Source organism: Nilaparvata lugens, chromosome 4 (genome assembly GCF_014356525.2).
Source record: "Nilaparvata lugens isolate BPH chromosome 4, ASM1435652v1, whole genome shotgun sequence".
Lineage (NCBI taxonomy): Eukaryota > Metazoa > Arthropoda > Insecta > Hemiptera > Delphacidae > Nilaparvata > Nilaparvata lugens.
Window position 1 is genome coordinate 32,421,970 of NC_052507.1, and position 18,547 is coordinate 32,440,516.

At 35.1% G+C, this 18,547-nt stretch overlaps 1 protein-coding gene across 2 annotated transcripts in view; it reads left to right on the forward strand.

Annotated features, from left to right (window-relative positions):
- Positions 1-18,547, forward strand: part of LOC111063289 (protein SERAC1-like) — a 67,911-nt gene that overhangs the window by 38,159 nt on the left and 11,205 nt on the right. For both annotated transcript variants that reach the window (XM_039427342.1, XM_039427343.1), the window contains 4 exons: positions 5,391-5,614; positions 7,375-7,592; positions 9,682-9,852; positions 10,472-10,655. The gene's annotated coding sequence lies outside the window, so the exon portion shown is untranslated. The remainder of the gene's footprint in view (positions 1-5,390; positions 5,615-7,374; positions 7,593-9,681; positions 9,853-10,471; positions 10,656-18,547) is intronic.

Consider the following 18,547-nt stretch of genomic DNA (forward strand, 5'->3'; position numbering starts at 1 on the left):
AGCCTGATAATTGAGAATCTAAAATCAAACTTTGCATAGATGGGGCGGTGCTCCTGAATTTTTACAGATATGGGACTTGTGGCAGTCGATAGAGCTTATCAATGACTTTTTTAGATATAAATTTGATCAAAATCGTTGGAGCCGTTTTCGAGAAAATCGCGAAAAAACCTTTTTTTGACAACATTTTCGCCATTTTAGCCGCCATCTTGAATTGCATTTGATCGAAATTGTTCGTATCGGATCCTTATAGTGTAAGGACCTTACGTTTCAAATTTCAAGTCATTCCATTTATTGGGAGATGAGATATCGTGTACACAGACGCACATACACTCATACACACACACAGACCAATACCCAAAAACCACTTTTTTGGACTCAGGGGACCTTGAAACGTATAGAAATTTAGAAATTGGGGTACCTTAATTCTTTTCGGAAAGAAATACTTCCCTTACCTATGGCAATAGGGCAAGGAAAGTAGAAACATTGCGAAGACTTGTTTTTCTTTTGAATATCACTTCTCTCAGAATCATGGGGCGTTGTAATGTTTAATAATTTTATATCAAATTAACGGGGAGAATGTCTCCTTTCTATTGGTGGCTGGATCATTCTTATCCAACCTATAGTTATTTTTTAATTAATGATTATGTTCGTCAATGTCGAGACATTTGGAGCAGAAAACATGAAATTTTCGACATGCTAGAAACTGTTTCGTTTTAAAAGATGAGTAGGTAATGAAAGGGAGAAAGCTTCTCAGAAATAATTGAAATTATTTTTCTAATTGTCAAACGTACTCGGATGAACGTATTTTGGCCTCTCAGGAGTTTCAAAGTCAAGGATAGCGGCTGAATGATGTGCCTCCATATGCTATCAATAGCTGGGATCAACAAAAACAAAATACAGAACGCTTGGAAAATTCAGCAACTGCATGCCACGTAATTATGAATAGTGAAAATGACAACCTCGCCTCGAATAATCCAAGCAGTGTTTCATTACAGCCTTTCTAGAGGCAATCAGCTGCTTGCGTTTGAAATAATTCAGTCAAATATCTTGTAAATTGCCAGCCTTGGGAATCCTTGCTCCGTAAAGGATGTGGCGGATGAATTCAATGAATTCTTTGCTAATGTTGGAACAAACCTAGCTAATGAAATAAAGCAGGAAGCAAATGTTACTAGCACCTATGTTCAACCCAATGATATCTGTGGAACTACTTTCTTGCTCCCACCAGTGACAGAACAGGACATCAGGCAATGTATCTCAAGCATGCGTGGCGGCTCTGCCCCTGGCTTTGATGGGCTTTTCCCGACCTTCATAAAAGAAAATGCTGACTGGTTTCTCACACCCCTTTGTCATGTTGTTAATTGTAGCTTTAAATCTGGTATCTTTCCTGAAATTCTCAAACTCGCTAATGTGATCCCTATCTATAAGTCAGGTGATAAAAGTGATATGAATAATTACCGTCCTATTCCCCTACTGAGCGTCATCTCAAAAATTATTGAAAGTGCTACAAGAACCAATTAGTACAGTATATAAAGTCAAACAAATTGCTTTCGGATTGCCAGTTTGGATTTAGAGACGACCGGAATTCAGCCAACTGTTTCTATTGCTTGAGTGAACTGTTAAGGAATGGCATTAATAATAATAAACGTATTCTCCTGTTGTTTGTTGATGTAGCTAAAGCTTTTGACTCCATAGATAGAGGAATCCTAATGCAAAAGTTATTACAGATAGGTGTAGCTGGTACTGAAAACAATTGGATTGGAAGCTATTTATCTAATCGCAGACAAGTAGTACATTTAGAAAATATTAGTAGTGACCAGAAACCCATTGATTATGGGGTTGTTCAGGGCAGCACATTGGGACCTGTGCTATTCTTAATCTACATCAACAACATTATTAACTCCAATGTAGTAGGAAAGATGCTGCTCTTTGCGGACGATACAGCTGTCTACTTTGAGGGTGAAAGTTGGCAGGAAGTTTTCAAAACAGCACCCAGAGGTGTGCTACAGCTGAAGGATTGGTTCGATGGAAATATTCTAAGCATGAACATCTCTAAAACTAAAGTAATGCCAGTTTACCTGCAAAAGAATAGAGCACCTCCCACTAATCTGAAGCTTAGACTGCACAATTGCTGTCGAGATGTGTCCAACATGGAATGTAGTTGTCAGGCAAATGAAGCAGTCTCAGAGTTTAAGTATTTGGGGATTATTGTAGACAGTAAGCTTAGCTGGCTTCCTCACGTGAACTACCTTAGACGGAAGTTGAGGAGCATGATATATGTATTCTCACGTTTACAAGGAGTCCTCAACTCCAAAGAACTACGAATTGTTTATTTCGCATTTGTCCAATCAGTCCTGCTCTACGGTATAAATGCCTGGGGAGGGGTATGTGAGACACATTTAAAAAGCCTATCAGTCACACAGAGAGCTATTATAAAAGCTGGGTTGGGCCTGGAGAGGAGGTACCCATCTGATCGTGTTTATGATTCTCTTAAAGAAAGCTCCATATCAGGTCTATTCTTTTGTACGCATTTAAAAACAATATAACTTCTACCAACATCATAAATCATGAATATGCTACAAGAAGTGCCCTACGGCTACAGTCTGGACTGCCCAGGAACCTTCGCTCAGTGTGTGACAGGAACGTCTCCTACCTAATACATATCATTCTGAGGAATTGCCCTACAGAAATAAATAACCCTTTAGGTTATTCTGTATCACAATATAAAAGAACCCTGGCTGATTGGCTATCTGGTCTAAGCCAGGGGAATTGCGGGCGTCCGCTTCGATCTGTTTATGTTTGACGTATCCTTGTGTGAATTGGATGGCTTTATGCATGGGGGAGCATTTTAATTAAAATCAAAAAAATTAATAAATAAAAATAATAGCCTAATAAAAAAACAAGAAAAAATATTTAAAAAAATAAATAAAAAACCCCGCACATTCTATCAAGGCTTAGTTCATAATCATAAACTTTCTCAGTTGTATCATCTGTCGCTGGGTTCCGTTATGCATGAGGCTGTCCAGTTGGACCTGCACATAGATTATAATAATTATAGTTTCCTTGAAAAAAAAAATCTTAAACCTTAGTGACTCCTTTAGCAGCTATTGTAGTGACTCCTGTAGTTCTCCTTCTCTTCTGTTATCCTCATCCTCGCGCGAACGCGCGTGTGTGTGTGTGTGTGTTCGTGGTGTGTGTGAGTGTGTGTGTGTGAGTTGTTGAATTTTAATTTACTAATTTTGTTTAAAGATAAAATTATATAATATGTGGATGGTTCTTATAATCATTGGTGCTGAGTTATTATTATCATTATTATTATAATCAATAAATTCAACTACTGATTTATAACAAGCTGTTTTTTACTTTCCTTGCCCTACTACCATAGGTAAGGAAAGTATTGCTTTCCAAAAAAATTAAGGTACCCCAATTTCATGTGTTTTATACGTTTCAAGGTCCCCTGAGTCCAAAAACATGATTTTTGGGTATTGGTCTGTGTGTGTGTATGTGTGTGTGTGTGTGTGTGTGTGTGTGTGTGTGTGTGTGGTGTGTGTGTGTGTGTGTATGTCTGTGAACACGATAACTCCATTCCTAATTAACCGATTGACTTGAAATTTTAAACTTAAGGTCCTTATACCATGAGCACCCGACAATAAGAAATTCAATAAAATTCAATTCAAGATGGCGGAAAAAATGGCGGATAATCACTAAAAAACCATGTTTTTCACGGTTTTCTCGAAAACGGCTCCAACGATTTTCTTCAAATTTATACCATGGATAGCTATATTCATGAGCCCTATCAACTGGCATGAGTCTCATTTCTGGGAAAATTTCAGGAGCTCCGTAATATTCTTGAGAAAAATGGCGGATGACTAAAAAGCCATGTTTTTCACGGTTTTCTCGAAAACGGCTCCAACGATTTTCTTCAAATTTATACCATGCATAGCTATTTATAAGCCCTATCAACTGGCATGAGTCTCATTTCTGAGAAAATTGCAGGAGCTCCGTGATATTCTTGAGAAAAATGACAGTTACTGAAAAACCATGTTTTTCACGATTTTCTCAAAAACGGCTCTAATGATTTTTTTCAAATCCATACCCTGTATAGTTATTTATTAGATCTATCAACTGACATTAGTCTTTTTCCTGGGGTACTAATGGGGGGTCCACCCAATCCTTGAGAAATGGACTTTGTAACCTCCTTCTCGTGCATGAGGTAGGTAGGTACACGGTTTTTACTTTTTCTTCTTCCATATACCGTGGGCAGGTAGAGCAGTTTATAAAAAGAACACAGTCATAGTCAAGATATTTCATCTGTAGAATAGCTGTTTTGACGAATTTCAAAAAAAATAATCGAATTTCACAATTTACATAAAGGAAAAAGTACTCTGAAAACAATTTTATATACACATATACTGATCGTAGTTGCAAATATGTTGCCGTCAATCGTCATTATGTTATTCCCCTAAATTATTCTCCTTTGATAATGAGGCTTATAGTTCAATGAGCAAGGAAAGTTGTGTGAGTGTACCACACCAGATTTTTATTAGGTAAGATTCGATGTATTCTCTTCTTTTTTATTTTTGCTATAGTAACGTTTATATTATTGTATTACTTTATGATTGGCTACCTACTGTAACATCGACCCAAATACAGACCCTAGAGGTCCATATGGGCGATTATTGAAGTGATTGTAATACTTGTTTTGTTCTTGTTTTTTTAATAAATAATTTGAATTTGATGGTTATCAGGCATTACATATTCATATGCTTGGTGTATGTCAAGAGGATACAGCATACTTATTGTATGAATTGATGAATCAATAAAGAATAAAAATAAAAACTCTGGATGCCCATACACCACTACATTCACTACCACAACACCAGGCACCGTGAGCTGTTGGATGTCCCCAGGAGACGCCTCCACCGATCGCAGGCCAGTCATAGGATTTTTGCCCTGAAATTCTTCAACAACCTCCTGGTGTGAAGCAGTTGGATGAGGCCGCCTTCAAGAGAACCTTCAAGGGAAGCTGCTGTGTGACAAGGCATATTACAATGTAAATGAATTTATGGGTCATAATTTAAATTTTCACTAAAAGCGGTCACTGGATCGTTGCCATCTGAATAGTAGTGAGTTTAATCGCGTATATTCAGTTTCATGACGCCATCGATTCAACACTTATGGGTAATGAATGAAGCAGAAGGTATTGAAGGTTCAGTTTGTATGGCAGTGTTGAGGCAGCTTGGTTTTGGAGCAATTAATACTATTATCAGCAATCAGTCAAAAGTCAATCGCTGTCATCAGCAATCAATTAATTCATTCACTCACTTCCTCCGAATGTTTCACATACAAAATTGGTACAGTTTCTTTAATTCCTATTTTTGAATTTGTTTCAGGAGTAGTTTGAAGAAGATATTAGAATTGGCCGATACCCACGGCTTTTTTTCTCCTGTGAAAAAATTGGGAGAGAATTTTGTCAACAGTTTTTGTCTTGGTCCAACTGGTGAACTCCTGGCGCAGAACATTCAAAGGGAATGGACGAACAGTTGTGTGTCGTCTGGGTTGCCTGATACTGTTTTTCAGCACTATTCGCCTTCCTCGGATTTGCCTACTTACCAACGTGAGTACTTTTATAAATACCTATCACACGTGATATTTTAGGTGAATTTTTTATTTAAACTGTAGTTTCTGTCAAGTTACATGACCAAATATTGATTGTTTACGTGTATCAGTGTATTATTTCTTATTTGTAGGGTAGTAATTTGTCTTAATGTAGGATGGTGAATGAATTTGTATCCATTCTCGAATCTTAACGTAAAATATGCAACCAGGATACATGGTGGTAGTAGGTGGTAGGTGGTAGTAGTTGGTATTATCTCCTAAGTGTTTCTTGAGGATGGTGATGAAATTTTCATAGGAAATGTTGGTGTCTTGAGCGTTGATGACGCCTTCCCAGTTCTCTGTAGAAAGTTGCTGTTTCAGTCTAATCAAATCTATGGATTTTCGAAGTGTATTGCTGTCGTTGCTGCTGACATCAGTAGAAGTAATTTCTTTCAATCCCAGGATTATGCTGAAGTGGTCTGTGATGCTGGATTCATAAATTATAGGTAATACTTGCTTTTCGAAATTGATCATAATATGGTCTATACAGGTCGCTGGAAGCTGTCTCTCCAGTAGTCCTTGTAGCTTTTTTGATACAATGTTTAAGACCATATTCACAACAAAAATTCAGATAATCCTGTAGTTGTTGATGTGGGTGACGGAGCTGTGTGTTTATATTCATATCTCCAACACATATGAAAGGCGGTTTAGCTTGGTTGCTGTACAGGAGGCTTGAAAAGTATCAAATTAGCGTACTTGGTACCCAATCTACTCTAGGGGCTTTTCTATGAACCTCGAGCGGGTACCATTTGACTGAAGCGTGACTTTGCTTTAACACGGTTATTAGGAGCATGGTCCACTAACCAATGAGGAGCCAAGCCAAAAAAGATTGGCTTCTTCGAATGAATAAATGAGTTAATCTCCTTAACATGAAATTATTTAACCGATATTGTGCATGTAATTAATGTAAAGATTGATTTTATCAAGATGATCCCATACCAATGATATTGTAGACCCGGGAACATGAAAATATGTAACGTTTTCACGCACTACTTTGACATATAGATCATATTGAAGATGACTTGGGATATGCATATGATCACATTGGATGCACCATGCACGCATGTGCTAGTGCATTTGAGAACATGCATGACCAAGCGCGCAGATGAGAAACAAAATCTGGAAAGACCCATAGGAACACTCACACAGAACAGGTGCATTTGTACAATATTCCATCCCTCAAATATTTTCATGTTACGGAGACCAACCCATTTATTCATTCGAAGATGCCAATCTTTATTCTGGTTGACTAATTTACGTTCAGTCTAGAGAATGGATACAAATCTATTCATTCCTTTAAATATAAAACTGATCTCTCATTTTTTGAATAGTTGGTTTAGTATCTTTAGGGGTAGTTAAGTTGTATCATTCAAATCAAATCAAATCATTCTTTATTGTTGCAAAACATTACAATAATGTTAAAAACAAACGTCATATAAGTTAAAAGAAAGTCAGTTATACAAAAGTCCAGAATTATAGAGAATAAATAAAGACCGTCAAATTCTTAATAGCCTAGCTAGTCAAAACATCCATTGACATCCACTATTACATAACTTTGAATACATTGAATGAATAACATTCTTTGAAGTAATAAAATCGGTTATAAGAGTAATGGTATTATCATTAAGAGCACACACGATTCTGTATGTACATTACATTAAAAGTTAGTATTACTGTAATAAGCTAATTGAACTTTTCAATAGTTATTTTTTATTATAGGAGTAAAGAGTGCGTTCATCTCATCTAAGAATTTGATGAATGGAAAAGTGCCGTTTGCTCTGGTCGAGGTGAGAGGCGTGCAACAATTCGAAGAGGAATGTGACGATCTCATGCCTCGAACACGACACCCACTGCATTATCTTGCATTTGTCAGCCAAAAGTCAGGACAACAGTTTTTCTACAGATGGCAACAGCATCGACATATGTGGTGGAGAAAGGTGAATTTTCATCTCAATCAGCCAACTTGAAAAGTAATTTTGGATATTTAATTATTCATGAAAACTTAAATTCGATGAGAGTATACTTTAATGAGAACTCATTCATTCAAAGTAATTCTGAATGGTTTAAATTTATTCTGTATTAGGAGAGTCCTTTGGGCGGACCCACCGTTGGGAGGTTTGAGCCCCAAATGAATGTTCAAATAGATGTTGTAGTTTTGATTATATTCTTGGTCTAACAACTTGAAAACGGAAACTCAAATTTTAAAACACTTGTGAAGTGAAAAATGCACTTACTATGAGTAGTGACGATCATTTCGACGTGGTGTAGGTGATCAGGCTGAACGCTGAAGAAACTTACTCTAATGTCAAGGTTATGTGTGGTAATGAATGTAGGTGGAGGAATAGTTGGTGATTATGGGGTGGGGATTGGTGGATGCGCTAGTAGGGAGGTAATTTTTAATTATGAACTATTTTGTCAAAGGGTGAGTTTGCAATTATAGTCCGGGCGCAAATGTCATGAATAAAGCACTCCGTGATCATTTTTGAGTAACAGCCGTGGAAGATGTCTTAATTTCTTCGTTAGGTCTAGCATAATAAGGATCGTGATGATGATAAGTCGAAATCACAGGCAAACACTTCGGAAACAAGATGGCCGCCAAAATTGTCAGGGTTTTGCTATATCGCTTGTATTTCAATAACCGTTCAAGATCAACCGTTTTTTCAGATAAAAATATTTTTAAAATCTTCCTCTACAATTTTTGTTCTATAAAATTTTCCACCAAAACGCATATTTTGTAGTTATAACCTTCAAAAGCCAAAAAAAAACTTTTTTTTCTAAATTTGTTTTAATTTCATTCCATTATAACTTTCTTTGTGCAAGAGATACAGAGAAATTTTAAATCTATGAAATTTAGAGCGTTTTTTCAACTTTGGTACGATATCTTAATGCGCTGTACGTCAAAAAATGAGTTCTCCAGCGCCCTCCAAAGAAAACCCAGCATGATTTCTGGTGCGTTTTTCCTTATGCATGAGGTAAGAAGCTAGAATTATAAAATCGATTTTTCATGACTACTTCATGATAGAGACTTGCAAATGGTCTCAATCTCTTCGTTACAACAAGACGAATAATTAGATGATCGATATTGATGATGGAAAGAACGAAAATATTCGACATCATTGAAAAATACAAGATGACGGTCATTATTGACAAATTTTTATATCGCTTGTTATTCAGTTATTGTGAGTGATATCGAATATCAATCAGATATTGAATATCTTGAACGGTCATTGAAATACCGGTATTGAAATACGGTTATTTTGATATAGCAAAACCCTGAACATTTTGGCGGCCATCTTGTATCCGAGGTGTTTGCCTGTGATTTCGACTTATCATCATCAAAAAATTCTGACTGTTTTTCACTATTAATTAATTTATTCACGTTTTACCCGACTTGTAAGCATTTACTTCCAAGTAACAGTTCTATCCACTACGATTATTGCGTTTACTCCTTCCTTGATGCTGAACGAAAATTTTCTTGTTCTATTCACCCGACCCATATCTCATTTCTTACTTCATCATCAACTATGGAAAATCTTATTTCCTGAATGTTTCCTTAAACTTTCAAGGATGAGGCAAATTATTGATTGGATCTTTCTTTAATATTGAAATTTACTGCGAGTGTACACTATTCGTTTTAGCCTTTATCTATTTTTCTGGAGTATGTGAGATTCATTCACTTGCATATTTGATCATAGGTCCTTATTAGACTAGGCAGCCAGCCGGCAGCCAAAATGTGGCTACCCTAGTCAATAGGCTTCATATGAACACTGTCTGCCTGGTCTAATAAGAGGAACCCTCTTATCTCGTGTTGTGAAACTTACAGTAATTTAAGTTCAACATAAACCTGAATGATTTTGCTAATCATTAAAAAGTTTATTTCGAATATATTTTCTATTTTCAATGTCAAATATTATGCTAGTTATTAAATATTATGCTAGAAAATTTTTGAATAAGTTGACCAAATAGAACCTATTCAGTAAACTGAATGAATACTGAGCTGTGATATTGTTTTGTTAACCATTTCAGTTGTCAATGGATCAAGGGAGATTTTCGCTAGTTGAGAAGAAAGGAGCTAGCGTTGGCCAAGTGGACATCACAGTCAAGTTTCCTTGGGGCGATTTCACAGTAGAAACCATTAAAAACTACGGTATTGATTTCTTCGGGAGTGTGGAAAATGGCGACAAAAGTGGATTTGAAGTGAGAAATTAAACATCAAGCTCATAACTTATTCAATACTTTGTTGGTATTTATATTCTGAGTAAGACTATGTCGTACTGAATATCTATTTGTAAAAATCACATACAATCAATTTTAAAGAATTTTTTGAAAGCTCATTTCTAAATAATATAGGCTACTCATTTTCGAATAAAGAACAATCCCTATAGGCTAATGTAATTAAAAAAATGCCAGGACCAATAAGAAAAGCAAGATAATTGAAGATATGGTAAAAGAGAAGAATAGCGACGAAAATATAGTACTGTACAATGCTAATTCAATTATTTATGCTCACAATATACTTAATAACAGTGGAATTAATAAGATATTGTCATTTCCTCATTATTAACATTATCTATCACCACATATCTTATTCATTTCAACGTAATATGGAGGAATTCCTCCAAAATATCTGTGTCTAGTATAAATTATACTTCATTATTGCAAATTTTAAATAACTTCACGATGAATAGAACAGTTGTAAACATGCCACGAAACCATATACTATAATTGTAAAATAATTCATAATAATCAATGTTGACAATATTTGTTTTATTTATGATTGTCATTGTTGTTCCTCAAGTTTATTTTTATTTGGCAGGTATTGGACAATAGAAAAAGGGGTTTGCCTTATGTGGTGGAGAGTAGTTGCACACTAGAAGCAGCGATGCTGTGCTACCTGTGTGACGGCTTCTCCACGTCGGGCAAAGCACAGTTCACACTTCATAGAAGACTTGCTCCTTACAAGGTTGCAATTGCAGCTGCAGCTGCAGTTCAACCCACTAGTAAGTATTCGCATAGAGAAAACAAAATATAGCATAACAAGATAGTATGGGTTGTTTATGTTCCAAATTTCAAGCCGATTACCCTACTGTCTATTATTACTGCTTTGGCCGGGTTAGAATATAAGAAAGACACAGTATGAGAGACTTCCATCGTCACATTGCTTCACGAAAAATAACTAAAAGGACTATCGGCTTGAGTTAACAGTGAAATTTTTAACATATACGCTTTATACCATGAGATAGATATCTTCTTATACTATCTTTTCTCTTGTGTAGATCGACCTCCAATCTATCATCCACTCGTTTGGTGTCTTCACCGGTGTCTTCATTCACTTCGTTCTTGAATATGTTCAATTCTTTACAGGAATAAATTTTGGTTTAGAATAATGAGTATATTTTTCCAATAATCTTCAAATTATTCGTTTATATTCAAATAAAATTCGATAAAGTGTCGAATATCGCAAGTATCTTTGTCGAATTTGAAATTCTCTGCCGTTATTTTATTCATTTCTGAAATTAATTATTTGTTTTGAATTCTAACTCTCTCTTAGTTAAATTAAATTATCAGAATATTAGAGGTTGTCGCACATAGACTCACGAATTACTAAAGTCTGTGCTGGGTGAAAGTTTTGACATTGTTGCTTTAACTGAAACCCTGCTGAGTGATTAAATTCAGGATAGCGAGCTGTTCGATGCTCGATATCGTGTTTACAGATGTGACCGTGATAGGATTGACTCTGGTAAGCGCTGGGGTGGGGGGGTTCTTTGCGTTGTGGCTAATAAATGGTCATCTCGACTCATTCATACTCGTGCTACTGCGCGCTATGAATCACTGCTTGTCAAGCTATCTATCCAAGATAAGATCGTTTCTATCTGTGTTGTTTATTTTGCTCCCGAATCTAACCTAGTTGACTATTGTGACTTCTTTGATTTCATTGAAGGATGCAATGAAATTTACTCTCATGATTTGTTAATTGTAGAAGATTTCAATCTAAGTGAGATAAATGGTACCTTGTGTCACAATACTTTGTGGGGGACAGGTAAATTATACCAGGCTAAGAAACTTCATGTACCTTTTCAATCTTAGGATGTACAATAGTGTATTGAATGCAAATTCTAAAACTCTTGACTTGGCTATGAGTAATCTGCCTTTGGTTGTTTTGCATAAAACTAGTTATCTGCTTGCAGAGGATCCGCATCATCCAAGTTTAATATTAGTTTTACCGTTAAAAGAAAGCCAAAACAACCTCCTTTAAATATTGAATATTATAACTTCAGAAAAGCGAATTTCCTTGAATTTTATTTAACACTCAGAGATTCTGATTGGAATAGTTTATATGAATTTCATGATGTGGATCTGGCTCTTGATTATTTCTATGAATTGATGAATAATGCCTTCACTTTGCATATACCAAAGAATAAAAAAATAATTAAATCTAGGTATCCAGTTTGGTATTGTAATGGGGTAATTACATTACAATAATATGGAATATATTGGGATGATTATTATTGGTAATTGGAGTTATATTAGGTATGGTATTGAGCTGGTATTATACGGTTGTGAGAACAACCCTAGACATTATGGTAACAATTTATAATGGGGGAATCGCTTGGCTTGCGAGAGGTTAAATTGATATAACTCTATAACTCATGAGAAAGGAACTATATTTTAAAAGAATAATCAAAAACAGATTATATTTTGGAGAACTAAGTAATCGATTTAATTAAATTGTAACTCAAAATGAAACTGGAAACTTAAAATAATATTAAGAAGAGATCACTCCTAGCAGATCAAAACTGTTTGGCATCTCTATATGTTCGAACAAATCGTTAGAGAATAAATTATGTGCTTCAAATGTCGAGAAGTGAATATGCCAATTTTCATTTAGAATATCTGATAAGTTGAGATATTCAGGTATTTTCTCGAGTTCAAAATTGGTAAAGAGAGTTTTGTTAAGTTCGTCCACATGTGAAGAATCAAATTGATAAATTTAGGCAAGGGATGGGAATCACAGGGATAGAGTGTGCTAATCAGAATGTCGTTGTTGTCTAGAAGTTCGCATGAGCAAGGGATGTGAAAAGACAGTGTTCCTGGTCCGCTCCCTGGGATTGTTTTGGTTGTATTTCCACACCGAATCTTCACAGTCTCTCTTGGGTTGTGGAGTAGAAATGTATCCTCACGAAGGCGTATGATCTGCATTTCATTGTCGTTTTGCTGACAGTTGAATTTGCAGACTTGATGAAGTTTTGACATTTCAGCTTCAGTTGATAAGAGATTTAGACAAGAGTTTGTGGCCGTGGTAGATGAAAGTTTGGTTCTTGGGATCAAGCAGAGTCCTTTCTGCTTGAATTTGCAGTCTTCTTCTTCATTTTGGGGAAGGATTTTCAGGTTGCTTTCATGTTTCAAAATGACGTGATGTTGGGTGGTTGGAGAAATTGAGTTACTATCAATCGTGTATTGTGTTAATTATTTCATACAATATTTGATAGGACGATTATTCACGATCTACACAGACCATGCTAGTCTTCAATTTTATAAAACATGGAAAAATCCCAGTACTAGAGTGAGTAAATTACTAATGAAATCAATAGAGTTCACATTGATTTGAAATATAAACCAGGAGCTCAAATGCATGTCCCGGACGCTCTGACAAATGATGAGAATTTCAATCTCTATATTATCTATAAAAGGCTTAGCCGACTGTAATCACACCACAGCCCAAACTACTGAGCCTACAAACTTGAAATTTTGCACAATTGTTTATGATAGCCTCAAAACATCCACTAAGAAAGGATTTTCAGAAATTTGCCCCCCTGAGGGAGCTGGGACCCCCCAAAAATTTTGTACTTTTTAACCGCTCGTTGCACATCAAAGTCATGAGGAACTTTTTTGTTCAGCTACGAAAAAAATCATATCTATGCAGAAAAATTCCGACCAGGAGCAGAGAGGGGTCCAGGAGAGGGAATTTTTTGAAAATTTTCATGTAAAATCACACTACAGCTCAAACTAATTGGCCTACAGACTTAGAACTCTGCTCAAATATTCTTCAAACATGCTAGACGCACACTAAGAACGGATTTTGAGATATTTTGCCTCTAAGGGTTTCAAAGGATGTAAAAGGATCCTATTTAGTAAGGTTATGAACATGGTAAGGTGAACGCCATAATGGAACTGAATATAATTGACACATGATATTCTAACATATTTTGTAATCATTGGAAAGCTTAAAATAATTTTATCAATCAGCTGATCGAATTTAATTTTCCATGGATCGAAAGTGCGAACTTATTGCCACGTGTTTGTTCCATTGTTGTATGCTTGGCCAGTTCGGTTTGCGCCTTCTATCAGCTGTATATGGAGTCTCATACATTCTGATTAGAACAAAGCACAGAGATTTTCTTTGGTTAGGAGTTTTGTTGATGATTCTTTTTTCAAATTCAAATTTTATTGCAAACAAAAAAACATTGAAAAATTTCTTAATAGACAACAAGATTACAAAAACAAGATGTCAAACATAAACCTACATTTATTTGTAGCACGGCCAGAAAAAGACAAACTTGAGTACTACTAGCCGTGAGCTCATTTAATAAAACTTATATTTTTGTGTTAATATTTTGTGAACAAAAAGTACGAGTTGATGAGAGACGTGAGTAATTTCTTATATTTGATCTAAATGGTTATTCATATTGTAGTAGTCGGGGTCACTTCAAAGTTTTTTATTTTGTAGCTAATAAATTTTATACGTATTGATTGTCCATAATGTATCCAGTGTCCACTGTCCATAATGGAAGTGATTGAACTACTCAAAATTAATGGCTTACTGGTCCTTCATTTACAACTAGCTTTCCTGGCGAACTTCGTACCGCCAAAAAGTCAATGTATCTCATGTCACACTTTACTTTATGTGGTGAATCATGAAATTTATCTGACAATCAATATTTTCATTTACATCTGAATACGAACTTCCTATGTGCTTAGTCATGCAGCATTCATTATTCCCAAAACATATTCTTCTCGATCAATTGGTAGTAATATCTAACAGTAAAATGTTAAATTAAAATATATATATATATATATATATATATATATAATATATATATATATATATAGAAACTGATAAATAAGTGTTTCAAAGGTGAATTCAATGTTTTCATAGTTGTTGATTGTCAATAGATGGTCCATGAAATGTGCAATGTACGATGAATCACCAGGAATTACATATTCTTTCCATCTTCCATTTTAGGATGATTATGAGCTCAGCTAAATTAAAAAAAAAAAATGTAAACTATTCTGCCATTAATGAATGCAATATGAACAGCTCTCTTCCATGAGGTGAATAATTCTTTTCCAACATTTTCCGGTTACTCAATGATAGGGGAGTGATAATTATTTGTATAGGTCTTCTAAGGAACCATTATCTACAGCTGGTACCAATCAACTACACTTCAACTCCAAACTACCGTTGTAATACCAGTAGCCTACTCAATTTATCATTTGGTGACGTGTTTATTACAGCTGGTAACTTCAAATGCTAAATCATATCTCAATATGATCTTGAATCATGATCATCTTTCCGTTCTTCGGTAGCCGCTAGGCCGACAATTTCGAAAACATAGGTCTGTAAAATGGATTAGTAAATAAGCATTATTAGCCACCCTATTAAAATTTCTGGTCAGAAACCATCCCCAATATTCACACAACATATTCCCAAAGTTTCATGCTGTTATGTCAATTATTTTTCAAGTCATAGGGAACAAACACACAAGCAGACATTCATATATATATATATATATATATATATATATATATATATATATATATATATATATATATATATAGAAGATTTCATTCGGCTCAAACTCTCTAAATAAAGGTAGAATGATAAGTTTGACTACTTTCAGTTCTGTTTTTTTTAACATTTTTTTAAATCACTTTCAAAAAGTTCATGTATTACCTACTATTGAGTTTGAGACACTTCTGGCGCTATCATAGTTTCACAACTATTCTGTTCCACACTTCTATCTCTTGCAGTCGTTAACCATATCTATTAATAAAATAAAGAGTTGGCTTATACACATACGGGATAGGAAAATAATTATGTTTGACGCATCATCAAGTCTGAACTACTGGACTAATTAACTTGAAATTTTGCATATAGGCTAGATTCTTAATTAACCAAGGATGGTTATAGGCCCATTTTCAATTCTTCAAAACTTCATTACGTCAAGTTTTCAGATTATCAAGTTTGGAAGTAGATCCTTGCGAAGCACGGGTTCCTGCTAGTAGTTTTCATATACAAGAGCCTAACATTAAATCATTACAAAAGGACAATGAAAACATATGAAAAATATATGACGCGATAGAAAATCCAGACCTTAGCGATAAAATCATAGCTCGAAAATCAAGAAAATATACAATTCAGAAAGGAATTGTTTATCTGAAAAAATTCAATGGGTATCATAATGAATTAAAACTTGTTATACATCGATCCTTGATCATACAGGTACTTGAAATGTTTCACGATGACCCCTTGACCGGTGGTCATACAGGCATTTATAAAACGTATGAGAAAATATCATCGAGATACTATTGGGAAAACATGTATGACAGTGTAGTAAACTACGTTAAATCATGTAAAAACTGCCTAGAGAGAAAAGTTCCTAATACAAAACCACAAGGATTTTTATCTCCTATAAATTGCCCTGTACAACCCTTTTCCAGCATCATGATTGATTACATAGGACCGTTGGAGAGCTCAATGGGCTTTTCATACATTCTAACTGTGGTAGACTTGACAAATACTATTAAATGCTTATGGAAAGTGATATACCGATTTGGCGTTCCAAAAGAAATACGATCAGATAGAGGTACTCATTTTGTCAATAAGAAAGTTGAATCTCTTATGACCGAGTTGGGAATAAAACATGTATAAGGAACTTCAAGTCATCATCAAAGCCAAGGATTAGTCGAGAGAGCGAACCGAACAATACAAGATGATACATAGATGTTAACATCTTATGTATCTGATCACAGGAAACTGTGGGTGGAAATGCTACCCAAAGTATTGTTTGCCTACAACAATTCGAAACAATGATCATTGGAATATTCACCTTTCTCCTTATTGCATGGTTTTGAAGTGTATGTGCGTCTGTGTACACGATATCTCATCTCCCAATTAACGGAATAACTTGAAATTCGGAACTTAAGTTCCTTACACTATAAGGATCCGACACGAACAATTTCGATCAAATGCAATACAATATGGCGGCTAAAATGGCAAAAATGTTGTCAAAAACAGGGTTTTTCGCGATTTTCTCAAAAATGGCTCCAACGATTTTAATCAAACTTATATCTAATATAGTGATTGATAAGCTCTATCAACTGCCACAAGTCCCATATCTGTAAAAATTTCAGGAGCTTCGGCCCATCTACGCAAAGTTCGATTTGATTTTAGATTCCCAATTATCAGGCTTAAGATACAATTGAAACAGAAAATTTCAAGTGGAAAAGATTGAGCATGGAAATCTCTACAATAAATTAATGTTTAGTAACATTTTCACCTAAAATAGAAAATAATCTCGGAATTTGAGAAAATAATATTATTAAATTGCAAACTGTTGATTCTATTAAATCATTCACTATGAAGAGATAGCAGACTTCGTGTGTCTGCAGCGCTATTGTCCTGTCACCAGCTGGCTCAGATCTTAGAATAGTAGACTTGAGATGCGCGGGAACACTAGCTTTAGTTGACCAATTTTCATAACGGCAAGGAAAGTTGTGTGAGTGTGCCACACCAGATTTTTATTAGCGTATGAAGGAGGCTCCTTTTCCCTTTTATATTATCCTTGAAATGCAAAATTTCCAAAAACATTGTATATACGTCGACGCGCGATTAGGAAAGGAACATACCTGTCAAATTTCATGAAAATCTATTACCGCGTTTCACCGTAAATGCGCAACATATAAACATCTAAACATTTAAACATTCAAACATGTAAACATTTAAACATTACGAGAAATGCCAAACTGTCGACTCGAATTTTAGACCTCACTTCGCTCGGTCAATAATGCTACCTGTTCAAAAACATCTTGAAAATGTATCTTTCCATCAACGTTGTAGACAGTTGCAGCCAGATCTGATAACAGCGCTCACACTTACATTCCGGGACGACATGTCACGGTACGATAGGACAGAAAGCTCTATGTTTATTTCTCTAGGATTTTTCCTAGAGATTTTAAATTGATGAATTATTTATTAATTTTTGAGAAAACAAAACAACAGGTCAATGTAACTTATTGAGCGCGAGGTCTACTGTTCACAGTACTACTAGTTATAACATAGATAACTGGAGAAGACATAACACTTGAAAACCTAACAGTATCATATTGATTTTTTTCAATACATCAATTTTAGTATCGATTAGATCCTCCAAAATTTTAATCAAGCAGCCTTTTGTTTCCCCGATTCCCCAAAAAATACCTACAATATTCGTTTCACTCCGAATTTGTTTCTGATAGTACAACATCACTGAAGAATATAAATTATTACTAATTTTATTGTTATTTATGTTCATGTTTTTTTATGAATTCCAATGATACAGCGGTGAAAGCTATGTCCATTTCATTTGTACTGGTTGCAAAATTTTACATAAAATAATTATTTGATGAAATCCAATTTCAATCATAATGGAAACAATTTCCTTAAAAAATAATTTATAATAATACGTTTCGAGGGAAAAAATCAAGATAAAAAAAATGGAAGAATCTGGACTCGAACCGAGAAACCTTCGCTCCGAAGTCAAGTACTCTACCGCTAGACCACGGCAACTGAAATAATAAGTCTTGTAGCAATGTTATAACCTCCTCATAAAAACACATTTTACAACAATGG